The following is a 16035-nucleotide window of genomic DNA, read 5'->3' as shown; positions in this document are numbered from 1 at the left end:
ATGTGCATCCTGTAGTGTGTTCTCCTAGTTGCCAAAAGGGACATTTTTCTCACACAGAATTGCACACACACTAACCCCTCTCATCCAAAATGAGCATTTGCAGGATTCAAACCCCTACCTAAACATGTTATGACACTCAAGACGGACGCATTCGCAGAGCACGCTATTCACATTACTGGGGGGCTTACTTTCTCCTGCTGTACTTATAGGGTGCTGACATCATCAGTGTTTAGAAAGGGGAATGTGCATCCTGTAGTGTGTTCTCCTAGTTGCCAAAAGGGACATTTTTCTCACACACACACTAACCCCCCCCCCAAACACACACAGTGAGCGTTTGCAGGATTCAAACCCCTACCGAGCTATGTTATGACACTTGAGACAGACGCATTAGAAGAGCGCGCTATTCGCATTACTGGGAGGTTTCTCTTCTCCTGCTGTACTTATAGGGTGCTGACATCATCAGTGTTTAGAAAGGGGAATGTGCATCCTGTAGTGTGTTCTCCTAGTTGCCAAAAGGGACATTTCTCTCACACAGAATTGCACACACACCAACCCCGCTCACCCACACACACACACATTGAGCATTTGCAGGATTCAAATCCCTATCTAACTATATTATGACACTGGAAGGAGACGCATTAGCAGAGTGCACTATCCGAATTACTGGGCATCTGTTCTGTACCTGCAATATTTATAGGGTGCTGATATCATTATTTATACAGAGGTATGTACATCTATTACTACCTGTCAGGTGGGGGATAGCATATATATGCATTTGCAGCCACCTACTTCAGGGTCAGATATGCACATCAGCACTGGCAGGTTATGTTTTATACCATGCTTCATGACCACAGGACCTGTAACACACAACACAACCAGTTCAGACCACCTCTCCCACATCCAGGACACACACTTTGCTTCCCTGGGAACAGTGCCAAGATATGAAGGTGTTCACATACACCATTCCAGTTGTTAACGTCAGGTACAGGTATATTGTGTGTGGGAACTACTCAGGCCTCTACAACATTACCCTACAGCCACTACAATTTGTGAGTCCATGTGCTATGGCAGGACCACTCACCACAGCCACAAGGGGAATACATATTGCACCTGACCATCTGCAACATGGGTACTCACTGTTCCACACCAGAGGTAGACCACTATTGTTGATATCTGACCATACCCACCTTTCCCTGGACATCCATATCCCATCCCCACCCCCAGGCAAGGTTGTCACTGCAAACAAAGTGTATTTATCAAAAGCAGACTTTGCACTTGTGAAGACTGGGGTGGAAGACTTCAAATGACCCATGCTGGGGGAGTATACAGGCCACTCTGCATAATCCTTGACAATTGCATTCTATGAGCATGTGGAAGGTTTGCATTGATCATGCTATCCCAAATATACCCATGACTCCTCCACAACAGGACACCTGTCAGGTGTACACCAGCCATATACGAGCTGTCTAACAGATGGAGTGAGTTAATACATTGCAGAGCAGTAGCCCACAGAGGGAGGATATCTCTAAACAGTACTGGCACAACACTTCAATCCCTCATAATCATCACGACAAAGTGTTGACAGTGAAATTGTCCAGACACTGTAGATAAGGCTCCCCTCAGTCTGTTATTGACGCCCACTTACTGTTAGAGGTCCTCACCAACCCTCTTCCAGCAAATACCAGCCACGTGGATGTGGCATAGCGAATTCAACCCCTGGGATCTCCACTGTGTCCCTGCTTGATGGAGGCACAGCACACTAGCCTCAAACGGTGCCTTATGTGACCTACATTACAGTGGCATAGTAGCCTACTGTATTGGGGAGGCAGATGCCAAGCACACTCTGGCTAAGCTTTCATTCCCTAGGGCAAACAGCCTAGTATTGACCTCTACACCCATATGTTTAATTGTCAGATGCACAATATTTGTTGCTGATAGACTGTTTGCAGGTCTTTATTGCCATAGCATTCCCTGTTTCTATGAACAACTTGTGTATCTGTGGAAGATGTTTGAATATGAGAGGGATCCACTATATCACTTATGTCTCTGTAGTCATTTAACTGTGTGCACTGGGCAGATTGCTGTAATGTGGTTGGTTCCTGGAATAACACGCACAAATACCAGATATGTGTGGCCAACTGCTAAACTGAGATATGGCCTAAGTGTGTGAGCATGCCCAGTTCAGGCTTTCCATGGCATGTTGTCTGACATATGTCTCATTTATCAAAGTGTGCGAGCATGCCCAGTGTGAGCTTTCCATATGTTGAACTCTGCAGTCCACCACATTTGTGGATGAGTGTGAACTTCAACAATATCTCACATTTATGGTTGTGTGTTGGGTGTCATGTTGTGTACTTACTGGCCAACTGCTTTGTGTCTGAACACAACAGGGATTATACTGTGCCTGCAGGGTTTGCATGGGATACTTTGCATACAGTTGTCAACATCCTTTCATACTGACCAAACACTGTAGTACCGTATAGTGTACTGGTTCAGTACTTTCACTGTGGTGGACAGTATCCTGGGCTTTAGTCCTATCACTGCTTTAAAATTTCATAGTGAGCACAACAGACTGGTTAGGGGCCAGTTGTGCACATATGACCATGTTGCATTATGTTCAGATATGGACTACTTAAACCAGGCTTGTCCAACATTGATAGTGTATTCCACAACATAGGTGGACATTGGCAAACACTAGAGATGTGCCCTAGACCATTTCTAATGCTAGTCAGAGAGTGTGTTTGTCCTTAGACACACATTGTAACTGGAGTTTGCCATGACATATGTCATGGTTAGTATACTGTGCCTCCGTCTACCCGTGACATAACAGTGATACCCAGGGTAAACCTACCATCTCCCATCCACTCATCAAGATTCCTCTTGAGGAGAGTCGATGAGTGACTCTCTGGCTAACCTGTACTGGGAGTTTACTCAAGAGTGGGGGGGCTTCTGTGTTATGGATCAATCAGTACAGCATGTCCTATGTATGTCAGTGCTGGGGTTCAGGTCTCTCATGTGCATAGCTCACTGCCATTCAGATTGTACAAGGTGCAGCATGTTCATTGATTCCAGCTTGGACATGGCTTTATACATCAGGCACAGCTTGCCTCTGGGCGGGCAGTATGGCACTGTGTGGAGCTGCAGTTTGTTTAATCAGGCAACACATGGCATCTGTTCAAGCTCTTTGATACTCCTGGTTAGGTACGTTTGGGGTCTTTCCAGTTGATGGAGGTGTCTGCTGAGGTACATCCCACAGGGGCCATTGTAGTCCGTTGTGAGGCTGATGAAGGATGACTGCAGAGCCACAATGACCTCCCCTGATCTAGATCTGACTACCTTCATGATTATGTGGGTATATGGTATGTTTCTGTAACCACTACAGCCACATGCTTGTCCAATGCAAGATATCTATCAACTTGTGTCCCCAGGTCTTTTATTACATCTTAAGTACTTAATGGGTTAACACCTATGTGGTAATTGGTGGGCACTTACTGTATATCCACAGGGGTTGACTATACACTTTTCTGCAATTAGCTTGCTGACATGGCTATGGCACCAGTTGTCTATTTCTATGTGGCCCTTTTGTGGGATGCTTGTGTCAGCTGGAGGGTCAGATATGGTTCAGTTTGTAGTCCTCTGCAAACTTGTTTAGACACAGTACTTCCATGTTGGCCTGTACCTATGGGACATATATACCAAACAAGGGAGGTCCCAGGACCGAGCCTTGTGGGATGCCAGTTGTATCTGGTTTGTAGTCTGACATGGCTGCAGCATTTCTGACCATGTCAGTTCTGTCCTTGGTCTGGTTTGCAACCCCTCTATTGACATAGGGGTTTATATTTAAGCTGGTGAGCTTATCTATAATGAACACGTGGGGTATTGTATGGAAGCCTTTTGCAAGGTTCAGCTAGGCTGTGTGGACCACATTCCCCTTATCAATGGCCTTAATGACTGTTTCAAATGAGTCAAACATGTTTAAGGGGCAGGATCTGCACTTAAGAAAGCCACACTGGGTAGGGTCCAGTGTCAGTAGGTCCCCAATATCTTTATGTCTGAGGTACATGCTGATCCTTTCCATAGCTTTGCAGACCAAGCTTGTCAGGATTCTGGGGTGGTAGTTTGCAGTATCCATTCAGGCAACACCTTTGTGGAGAAGGACCACTGTTGTTGTACACTGCTCTTTGGGTACATATCCTGTGGTAAGGCTGACATTGAGCAGTAGTGTTATTTGGCGTTCCATTCTTCTTGGAGTCCATGTTGGACTCAGCCCAGGACACCATCTCGTACCATTGATGCTGTGTGTTTTGCTTTGTAGATGCTGGCTGTACCCTCAGCATCTGCAATGTCAGGGGGCCAGCACTCTGCTGGGATAGATATTTGGCATTTTTTGGGGGGAGGGGTTGCACTGCACCTGTCAGGTTGGATGTTGGCAATATGTGTGTGTGTTTGGTATATTGTTTGTAATATTTGAGTGATTCAGAGCATATCTGTGAATTCCCAACAAAGTTCCTACCATCAGTTAAGAAAGCCTTGTGATTATCCTTAGTGTCCTGTACAATTTGTATCTTCATAGGTTCATAGGTTCATACTAGGCTATCCACCCTAGGGCATTTATAAGCCTAGCCAGAGTGTGCGTGGCTTTCGCCACCCCTTGCTGTGTGAATATTATGGCCATTTAGGATTTACTTTACAGTGCCTCTGTCTGGACGCGACACAGTGAAGACCCCCAGTGTACATCTATGATCACCCATCCACTTGGCAAGATTCCTGTTGAAGAGAGTTGGTGAGGGGCTCTGCCTAACATGGAGTGGGATTCCGTTCCAGGGTGTAGGGAGCCTCTGGGTTATGTATCTGTCCCTCCAGCACATCCTATTTCATTATGTGTTGAGGTTGACATCTCTCGCTCTCACAGCTCCGATGGATTTGGGTTTTCTGGGGTGGAGCATGTCCATTAATCCTGTGTTGGACATGGCCTTGTACAACAGGCATACAACGCCTCTGTGTAGGCAGTATGTGACTGCATACAGCTGGGGTGTCTACAGCCAGGCAGCATATGACATATATTTGAGACCCTTTATCCTCTTGGTGAGGTACCTTTGAGGTCTTTCTAACTGCTGCAGGTGTCGGGTAAGGTACATCCCAAATGAGGCAATGGATGGGCCTGATAAGAGAACAGTATAGGGGCACAATGACCTCTATTGACATAGATGTGAATCCTTTCATGATAAGGTGGCCAATATAGACAGTCTTCCTAGCCACGTTGGCAATGTGAGTGTCACATGACAGGTTACTGTCCACTTGTGTCCCTAGGTCCCTGATTACTCCTTCCATACATAATGGATTACCACCTATGTGGTAATTTGTGAGTACCTTGTTTGGTATTTGGTGAGACATTCATACTGTCCAGTGTCTTCAGGAAGGCTGAGTGGGGTTCCTGTGTGAGAGTGTGGTCTGTAGCATGCTACAGACTGTACAGCAGTTTTGCCTATGGTTAGTTGCACATGGGTGGTCTCCGATGCTTCGTGCATTGTCAGTTACTGGACGTGTGGGTATCTTTGCTGAATATGGATACTCCCCCTCCTTTTATGGTTTGGTCCAGGTTTTGGGGCCATAACGCATGATATGAGGTATAACCTGGTAGTGCTGGTGTGCTCTCAGGAGCCTTGCTGCAGGTTTCTGTCACTGCATGGGCATCGATGTTCTCCATATTGGGGAGGGGCTCGGGAGCATGCATGTTGAGGTTTAGACGTCTGGCATTGGGCAGCATTACCCTTATGTTTCTTTCCAGTTATGTTTTCTAGGGAGGTGGGTTAGTCTTTTCAGCCTTGCCTACAAAAGGCTCTATGGAGGTGGCAAGAGCCTTAGCCAATATCCAGATGCCCAGGGGTAACAGGTGCAAGCCATCCCTGGCAAAGCAGCGTGGCTTGTCAAGCATGACATCCCAAGCAGACAGACATTAGATCCCATTGGAATGACACCAGTAATTGTGCCACTTGTTAAAGCTGATCATTCTGTGTTTGTACTGTGGCATCATTCTTGGTGAGGGTAGGATGCTGCACAAGGTCAGTGTCATACAGGCCTGGACTTCATAATCGGAGAGCTCATCTATGTCTCTTTTCATGTAGTCCGGGGAGGTACATCTCAGGTCATTCACACCAGCATGGACAATGACTGCATCATATTTGTACTTGCTTTGGGGTGACCTGCGTGCTGTTATGTGTGTTATTGTGGAGCAGCCTACAGGCAGCTTACTGTACCCTTTCCCTTGTTCAGTCTGGTGAGTGGGACAGCAGTGTGTCTGACTATGGAGTCACCTATTACAACTGTATCAGGCATGTTGTTTCTCCTTCTGGCCTGTGACTGTTTGGCACACCAGCTTTGTGTACTATGTGTTGCATGTGCTATGTTTGGAGGTAGTGGTTGCTTGGGTGTCTGCTTTGGAGGCCTCTGTTGATGTGGTGTGTTTGTAATTAGAGTCTCCGGGAATGTTTTTCTGTGTTTATGTCTTTGGTTTGCAGTTGTGATAGGTCTATGTGAGACTGGGTTTGTGGTGTGTGTGGTTACCTTCTCCTCCTGACTAGTTTTGACAGTACTGAGTTGAGAGAGCTCAGCCTCCAGTTTGGATAAATGGTTGCATCTCACACATATATTTGTATTTCTTGGGGGGAGGAGAGGGTTGTCTGTGTACATGGGGCAGGTGTAACATTGCCTCAAGATTCACAGATTCAACTTGTTGTAGCTGGCCTTAGTGGATTGTATGAGTGGACATATTTTATTGCCATACTACTGATCAGAGATTACTTCCCTTTTTAGGTTTGCTCTATCATGTAGTAGCTTCCTCATTCTCTTGCATGGTTTGGTAATGGCTGGGGTCCACCATGCCAGATGCCTGCGTGCATGGCATTGTGTCTTGGTTTTATTTGGGATTGCATAATCCATGCATTCCTGGCAGTGTTCATGGAATGCATGTATAATGGGTTCTGAGGTGTGGCCCATATTTTGCACATGCACAGGGCCTTTAATGGATTCCACATCAGTTTGGAGGAGTTCAAATTTTGCTTCACACATGTTTTTCACTGTGGTTTTCTGGCCAGGGACTGTGGTCAGGATGTGTATATCTGGTGTGATTACTCTATGGTCTGATCTTACCAGTGAGGGATACACTTCTCATCTTGCCATCCAGTACCCATGTTGCTGATTATCACATCCAGTATGCTTACACCTCTTGTGGGAGTGGTACGTTGTTCCTGACATTTTGGTTTATGGATTCTAGGAACCTTTGTCCTAGGGTGTTGGAGCTAGAATAATGCTCCCAGTCTATGTTTGGGTATTTTCAGTCACCCAATATAATGTGGTTTGGAGAGCTTGAAATATTCATGTATTCCAACATAGGCCAAGTGCAGTTCCTGGTGTTAGGATGGTAGTCTGTAGCAGGCTATAAACTGGGAGGCAGTTTTAGCCACTGTTACTTGACCATGGCTAGTCCATGCTGCTTCTTGTTGTGGTACCAACATGGGGGTGTGGTTATCCTTGACAATTATTGCTAGTCACCCTCCTTTTGTAGCTTGTTCCATGTTTTGGGGCTGTACAGCACAGTATGAGGTGTAAACTAGTAGTGTCAGGGTGCTGTTGTGAGCCTTGACCCAGTTGTCTGTTACAGAACAGATATCAACATTCTCCATACTGGGGGAGTTTAGACTGCATGCATATTGCTGTTTAGACTTCTGGCATTGGGTAGCATTACATCTAGGTTCTTATCCCTTGTGATACCTATGGAGGTGGGTTTGTGTTTTGAGCCTTACCTATTCAAGGCACGCTGGGGGTAACAACAGCCTTTGCCAGTATCCATAAGGCCAGGACTGATAGGTGCACGCCACCACTAGCAGGTGGAGCATCATGTCGTGCTCAGCATGTCATCCCAGGCTGGCACACATTGGATCACCTTTGACTAACAGCAATACTTCAGCCAATTATTGCAATTGATCATCTCATCTTCATATTGTGGCATCATGCTTGGTGAGGGTAGGATGTTAGTCAGGGTCATCAAGTTTGCATATACTACATGGTGTTACATTGTTTAACACATGGCAATCATGCCTCAGGTGGAGCTGCAGGGCTGCTTATGTTGGATGCACATACTACACTCCCTGTACATGTTTGAAAGCAGGTTGTGTCAACTTAGGCGTCCCTTTTACTATATGTGGGAGTTGGAGAGAGGTATCATTTCCAGGGTCCCTACTGAGCCAGTGTATGTGCTATGCGTTGCCTCTTTGCCAAGGCCAAGGCATACTGGGCACGCCTCCTTCTGCCTACTGGGGCAGGCTCAGGTTGTTCCTCCTCCGAGTCACGCTCTGCCTGTGATTGACTTGGCAATGGTGGGGAGCTGTTTGGCCCAGACCTATGGTGATCCTGCTGCAGCTGTTTTTGCAGAATCATATTATGTAGCATAGCACATACCATGACAATTTGGGTACATGTAGTTGGTGAGTACTGCAAGGCTCCACCAGATGTATCCAGGCACCGGAACCGTGACTTGAGCAGCCCAAACAAACGCTTGATTACATTTTGCGTTTGTGCGTGTGCCTTATTATGGTGTTCCTGTTCAGGTGTGTGTGCATTTCTGATGGGTGTCATCAGCCACGGCTCCAGTGCATATCCAGCATCCCCTACTAAGTGACCACGTGGGATGTCCCCACTGGCAAATGTCTGGTACAGCTGCGTCAGATGCCAGATGTGGGAATCATGGTAGCTTCCAGGGCAGCCAGCACACACATTCATTATTATGCCCTGGTCATCACACACAACCTGGCAGTTGATGGAGGGGAAGCCCTTGCGGTTAATGTAGGTCCGACCCCACTCACCAGCTGGTGCTTTGATGCGTATGTGCGTCCAGTCTATTGCACCCACTACCTCAGGGTATTCCGCTATTTGCTGGAAGAGACGCATATTGCTGGCCAATACCTCATGGGCATTGGGGAAAGATACATGATCACCGACATGTGCTGACATGGCATCCAGGAACTGGTGCAGTACCCTGGAGGCTGATGTCTGTGATATCCCCATCATATCACCAGTTGGTCTCTGGAAGATACCTGTTGCTAGTATTCTTAGGACAACACATACCTTGGTTTCCACTGGGATGGGTTCCCCTCTGTTGGTTCTGTGTGTGAGGCGTGGCCTGCACAGCTCAACAATTTGCTGCAGGAGGTCTCTGTCCACTCTATAGCGCTCCACTATCTCCAGCTCATGTAACCCCTGGTAGGTGACCCTGGGCCTGTACACTCTTCTCCGTCTCCTCACTGTGGGTTGTCTGGCAGCATTTGCATTGTCACCACCCTCAGCAAGTCACCTATGTCTCCTTATGACAGCTATGGCAGCCCCTAGCATTTCTGCTCTGAGTGAAGCTTTTTTCCGTTTTCACTTCTAATAGCTTACTCCTGTCTTGCAGTGTCTCTTGAGAGAAACATCCTGCACTGCTGTTTGCAGAGTTTTAAGTGCTGGGCTGGGCTAGTATTCTGCCTGTGTAATTGCCTGCTTCTAATTGTTTTCACCTGCTAGCTCCAGCAGTATTCCCTGCTAGCTTCCTACTATTTCTGTTGCTTCCTTTTTCCTTTCTGTTTCCTCAGGGGGGAGCAACGCGCATACCAGTGGAAACATGCTCATGGTGGCTTACATGCACGCACACATGCTTACACGGTTCAGAATCTGCTTATTCGGGTTAAAACGCGCACTCACCAGTGCAAACAGTCTTACAAGTCTGCCAACAGGCTCCCACATGCTCAGTCTGCCTTACACACGTGCACACTGCCCTACTCGTGCCTCCTGGCATGAACACGTGCGCATGCATGCCCAGCAAGAAACTTTGGTGTTGGCTACAGTATACACCTTCCATTTCTTGACTTTCCCATGCTTATCTTGTGGCACTCCTCTTTCCATGATATGTGTCTGACATCTGTCACATAACACTGTCCTCCAATGAACTGCATTTCCTTCTGCCATTCCCCCCTGTGATGTCACCTATATCCTACTCTGTTCCTCCCCCTTATGTAACTCTTACACTACTCGCAATGTGCTCATTTGCTATGTGACAGTGGGATTCAGTATCCTAACACTCATTTACATAAGATTGCCTACTAATGCTTAGTTACATGTCTTAGACTCAGCTTCCCCCCTTAGCAACCACTAAACGGTGGCCATGTTGTTTTTGGTCTACTGGTCCCTGCATTGTAAATCCATGTATTGCATAAAACCCACATTTGTTTATAACCTTCATTTTTATGTTTTATATGGCGCAGCCTGTTTGCGCGGGGCTGCGCTGCGTTTAAACATCGCCGAAAAAAAAATTACTTTTTTCTCATATTTGCATCGGGGTACCTTGCCAATGGCCACATATTTGGCCATTGGCATGCTGCCTGACACATATGCACCCTTTATTTGGAGCTGACATGGCTCCATTGTGTTATTTGCAGAAACGTACTCAGTTGTCAACTGAGTACATTTCTGCAGCTAACACGACTCTTACACGGGCTGGTTTCAGCTTCGTGGATCGCTAATCTACCTCATTTGCATGTCTTTCGGCTGCAAGTGAGGTGATTAGCATATCCACGCCCAGTCCGTGTAAGAGACATTTTAGCTGGTCTCTTACATGGAATTTCGGGCTGTTCCTGGATTGCGAGGGCTGCATGGAGTCTTACACTACTCTTAGACTCTGTGCAAGCCTTCGTGAATCCTGCCCATAGTTAGGCTTCTAAAGACCTTTGAGTCAATAGTCCAGTAACCACCTATGAACATATGAACCTATATGCACCATTTCCTGGCCAGCAGCAGTGGTGGCAGCCATGAAACAGTGCTAGGAGCATGAACACACAATGTAAATAGAAATACTTGCTTGTAGGCAAACTTATTGTAAGAATGTGAGCTAACAGCTTATATGAAGTAAAGGCAAGTGACTTGTAAGTATTTAGATGCAGAGGATATGAAACTGGGCTATATTGCACAGAATCCAATGTTAATACTGCAGGTATAATTATGAGGGGAAAGTAAATGGAAAAAATGTACTCAATAGATACATTAAAATAAGATGATGCCACAAAGAAACATTTTTCAATAGAAAGGCATTCATATTGATGGTTATAATAAATAATTCTGTTTCCAAGTGTTTAACTATGTGCATAAATTAAAAATGGACATACTAACAATATATGTGAAAGGGACACAATGCAACATTGTAAGAAAGGGGAGTAAGTCTGCATGCCTCTTAAGTGTACAGATTTTCACAAAATGTCCAGATTTTTGTCTCATGTTTTTGGTCTGTTTCTAATAAAATCATGGTTTTCTTGCAAAACATTGAGGGTTAAATTCAGAAAATAACAGTCATTTGATTTTCAGAATTCATACCCTTCAGAAAATTCATGCTGATGCAAACCCTATTACACTATCAACCTTCTAAGTTTGTAAGAGCAATATTTAAAAAAAATGTCTTTCTATTTTTGCCCCTTTGTCCGCCATTATATACGGCTTTGTATAGATTTCTTGTTCTAAGAAGTTGAGGGCTATGGGCATGAGCAATATAGCTGTTGTGCCAAGTACATCAGAAAGGGACATGTTTTAACATTTATCATTGGCAGCAATAGATATGGGATGGATTACACTGGAACGTCCTAGACAGGCATGTGTTTTATATACATGTACATCAGTGATGTTATACCAGTCAAAATACACAAGTGCAAGTGACAACACAGATTTGATGATATTGCAGTAGTTCAATGTCTCCATTGGTCATAGCAGCACATCTAATACATAGGATTTTACTGGGCATGCTCAGAAGACATTGCAGTGAACACTGCCATAACAGCATGTAAGCAACACAAACACACAAGAAAGTGCACAAACAGGCCCAGTCATACTTTATGATGATCTGGCATCATGCCATACAAGAAGACATGTTATCTAAGTCCTCATGTCCAATAAAGTTAAAGATTATGAAGAAAACAAAATACAGTAATATATAGATGTTTGGAGGAAGACATGCAATAAAGAGCATTAAGTAATGCCTGTGAACAATCAATGAGATGCTCAACACTTTCATCTTGCTAGACTCAAACACATGCCAGGACAGATATTAGAAAGATGCATATCAATGTGTGACAGCACAGAAATAGGCATACTGTCTGTGTCATGATGAAAAAAAGGTCTTACAGCACTTTTCTGTTTTAATGGGTATAAATCACCTACAATGGAGGGTATTGCCCTCTGACTGTGCCATAAATACTTCCTTTGCCTAAGGCACTCCAGTGTGAATCAGTTATGTGACAGAGAGATGTTACCAGATTAAAATCCCTGTCTATCATACTACACACTACAGAGGTGTGTATTGTCTATGTGTGTCACATGACATAGCAATAGATCCTGTCACAAATAAATGACATTACTGGGTGAAGTAATAAAAGACAGTGCAGGATAATGTGTACAATATGAGCTGGTCAAAATTCTGACAAAGAGGTAACTGTGTTAATGTTCACAAAGCTGTGAGTATTACAATATCATTTTTTTTTCAAATAAGGAAGCTGTTCCTGTTGTTTGGTCCAACAGCATTGTCCCAGATTTGAATCCCACTGTATCTGGGCAGATATACTATAGAAGTCACTATTGAATGCATTAGATGGACCACTTGCATCATGTCATTCACAGAACAACTGTTTCACAGGCAGAATATTACAAAACTAACACAACATGAATTGTGTTAGTATTCATTTCAAGGAGTCATGTCTGTTTGTGGTAAAGGAGGAAATGGCCTTGGAAAAGGTGGCTCTAAAAGACATCATAAGGTTCTGCTGGATAATATTCAAGCTTGCTATTCGCCGTTTGGCTCACCAAGGTGGTGAGAAGCATGTTTCAGGACTTATTTATATAGAGACCTGAGCTGTTTTGAAGGTGTTTTTAGAGAATGTGATCCATGATGCTGTTACCCACACTGAGCATGCTAAGAGGAAAACCGTCACAACTGTGGATGTGGTGTACACTCTAAAATGTCAAGGGAGAGCACTTTATGGTTTTGGAGCCTAATGTGTTTGTAGCTAAGTATATTACAAAATTACTTGATATTTCTTTCTCCAAAGTAAAAATTGAGAATAATAATTGCATGCAGTGTTGCTTGTATAATGTCACTACACTCATAGAATTGTACCCTTGGCTGGAATTGAACAGAAACCTATGTAAGCCTACCGATATGAGCACAAATCACATGCACCACAGAGGAAGTCTTAACAAATCTGAGGCACTCCACCTATGCGGAATTCATTACATCATATGACAGTATTGCAATTTGTATGAGATAAAAAGCCTGGGGAATGTTTCTTCCACTGTATTTGCACACATTATAACTCTTGTGAATGTCATTCATACATAACAGCATTAGGATATGCAATGCATAGAATTAGACAATGGAGATTTTGAAGGGTTCCTATTACGAGAGCGAAGATTCCTTTAGGAGAATACGAAGATGTCGACCTATATTGCACGAAGTACATAAACTGCGAAAGTTCAAAACTGCAAAGTTCGAAATGTCGATTTGTTTTGATTGGCCCATCTGCGGTATAGTTCTGTAAGGTAAGTGTGTGATAGATAGGAATTTAGTGTTAGGATTTGGGTTAAGGTAAGTGCGTAGATAGGCAATGTATGTAAGAGTTAGTGTAGTGTTAGAAGTAGGTGTTTTTTAAATGTATGTATGTGTTTTATTTATTTTGTTTGGGTGTATGTGTGTAGGGGAAGTGTGCAGCAGTTACGGACCTTAAGGGTAGGGAGGGGTTAAGGATAGTGCTTAGTTAGTTGTGCATGTGGGGTTTCGTATAGTGTTGGAGGTAGGGTTTTTTTTAAATGTTTGTATGTGTTTTAGTTATTTTGTTTGGGTGCATGTGTGTAGGGGAAGTGTGCAGTAGTTATGGACCTTAGGGTTAGGGAGAGGTTAAGGATAGTGCATAGCTTAGTAGGTAGTATGTAGCGGGTGGTGGGGGTGGCCAACTATTACAGGTCAATATTTTTTTTTCGTTATTTAGTGCATTCGGGATTTTCGCGGTTCATGGAAAAGGGGTCGATGTTTATTTGCGCTTAGAGATTTTCGCTTTCGTAATATAGACCCGTTTTTGAACACCTGACTATGTGACAACAGAAGGTACATGATACTAGGAAGAATGAATGCACTATGGTGCCACTGGTGATACAAGTGTGAGATGTTTTGGTCTTTGAAGCTAAGACATAATTTTATTACTGCAGGGAAGATGTGTACCTATCATTTCTTTAAAATACTGTTACTATATGCATGTTTCTTGCACACCATTGCCTGCTGCCAGCTATACCCAGACACATGTGATGCATAATGCATTCATCACTGTGACTGGAGAATGGCAATCAAGTGCAATGTGTGGATAATCATGGATTCGAACACATGATTTACTAAGGCACCAGCATGCAGAATATAGACTCATGTCCTCACTCCAGAGGAAAAGCCTTAGTAGTTCTAATGTGAAATCCAAATGTCATCCCATCTTTGTTAAAACTGAGCAGAAATCAATGTAATTTTAATCCACAGCAGGTAGCTGGCTGACAGCATTGTTACCTACCTGCACATTCACATAGTAACACAAGTGAGTCTAATGAGTAGTGGCTGGATTTAAACAGACTACCTAAGATAATAAGGTTAAGGTACAGAACACTGGCTGGTTTACACATATCACACGAGATGTTCTTTTACAATTGTGAAAGTGCACATTTGAATGGATGACATTACCATTCTTTCATACATTGAGGTTGTTCTAAAATGCATGAATGTGGTTGAAGGTGTAGATGACAGTGTGTGATATACCTTTAAGAAGCTTTTCAGTGAGTCATTTCATGCATATAAGTACTGAGCACATGCAAGTAAGAGTGCCATTTTGAGTGACAGCCAGAGTGTGAGCACGCAATATGTAGTCAGTCAGTTAGTTAGATAGTTTATTTAAGTTTAATGTTCCTGCCATCCATCCTGATGTAGTACAAAATAAAAGTATACAAGTACTAAAGTAGTATACAATAAACTACTTAAAGGAACACCCAAGCCTCAACGTCTTCTCAATGCACATAAGAAAAGAGACATGGTGTCAGAATGGGATCCAGAGTTACAGCCATGTGGCAATCAGTTAGATTTGGAAGAATATGCAGGAGTGTATCATCCCTACTGCTCAAACAACTCACAAAACAAGTCAGAAACAAATTCCAGGTACTAAAACTTGCTTAAATGATTTATTTTGCTATAAATGTAAAATGAAGCACTCAACAAGCTCAAAACAAATTTCTTATTAAACTAAATGTCAGAAACTGCAATATATTGATAAAAGTATTTGAAATAATTAAGAAAACATTTGAAACAATATCCGAATTGCATAAAATGTACAAAAAAGGGGAAACAACTATATTTTTTGCTATATGCTGCTTTTTTGTATTAACTAAAGCTTTTCATAATATCCAAAGTGTGCAAAGTGTCTGCATGTATGTGTAGTATTACAGTGCAGTTATTTCACAAAGTACATTCATTTTAAAGAATATTTCACAAAGTACAGTTATTTCAAGCCATATTTCACAGAGTACAACCTTTCAAAGAGTTTATTGTGCATTTGATTATTATTACAAGTACCTGGTATGTGTGAATGCTCATACATAATTACAAGGACCAATTCTGCATTGTGTTTTATTACAATCTGTGGGCATGATAGAAGGATTTCACAGACCCACACTGCTTGTGTTTGATAATATTAGAGAAAATTGGACAGTGTCTGAGCAGGAATGCAATATTTTCATACAGGCTGCTTTTTCTTACATAGGCATACATAGAAGAATTATTTATTCTGCTTAATTTAGCTGGTTCAGAGGCTGTTAAAAGAGAGGATTCATTTGTTTATGCACCTGCTATGTTTTCAAGAGAGCTGGAAGACCGCCATATAGTGGTACTGGCTGAAACAAAGGAAGACCCCAAGTGCTTAAAACATAAATTTAGAAAAATGT

This window comes from Protopterus annectens, chromosome 3.part1 (assembly GCF_019279795.1).
Source record: "Protopterus annectens isolate FY-2018-M chromosome 3.part1, PAN1.0, whole genome shotgun sequence".
Taxonomy (NCBI): domain Eukaryota; kingdom Metazoa; phylum Chordata; order Ceratodontiformes; family Protopteridae; genus Protopterus; species Protopterus annectens.
This window is presented reverse-complemented; position numbering follows the sequence as displayed.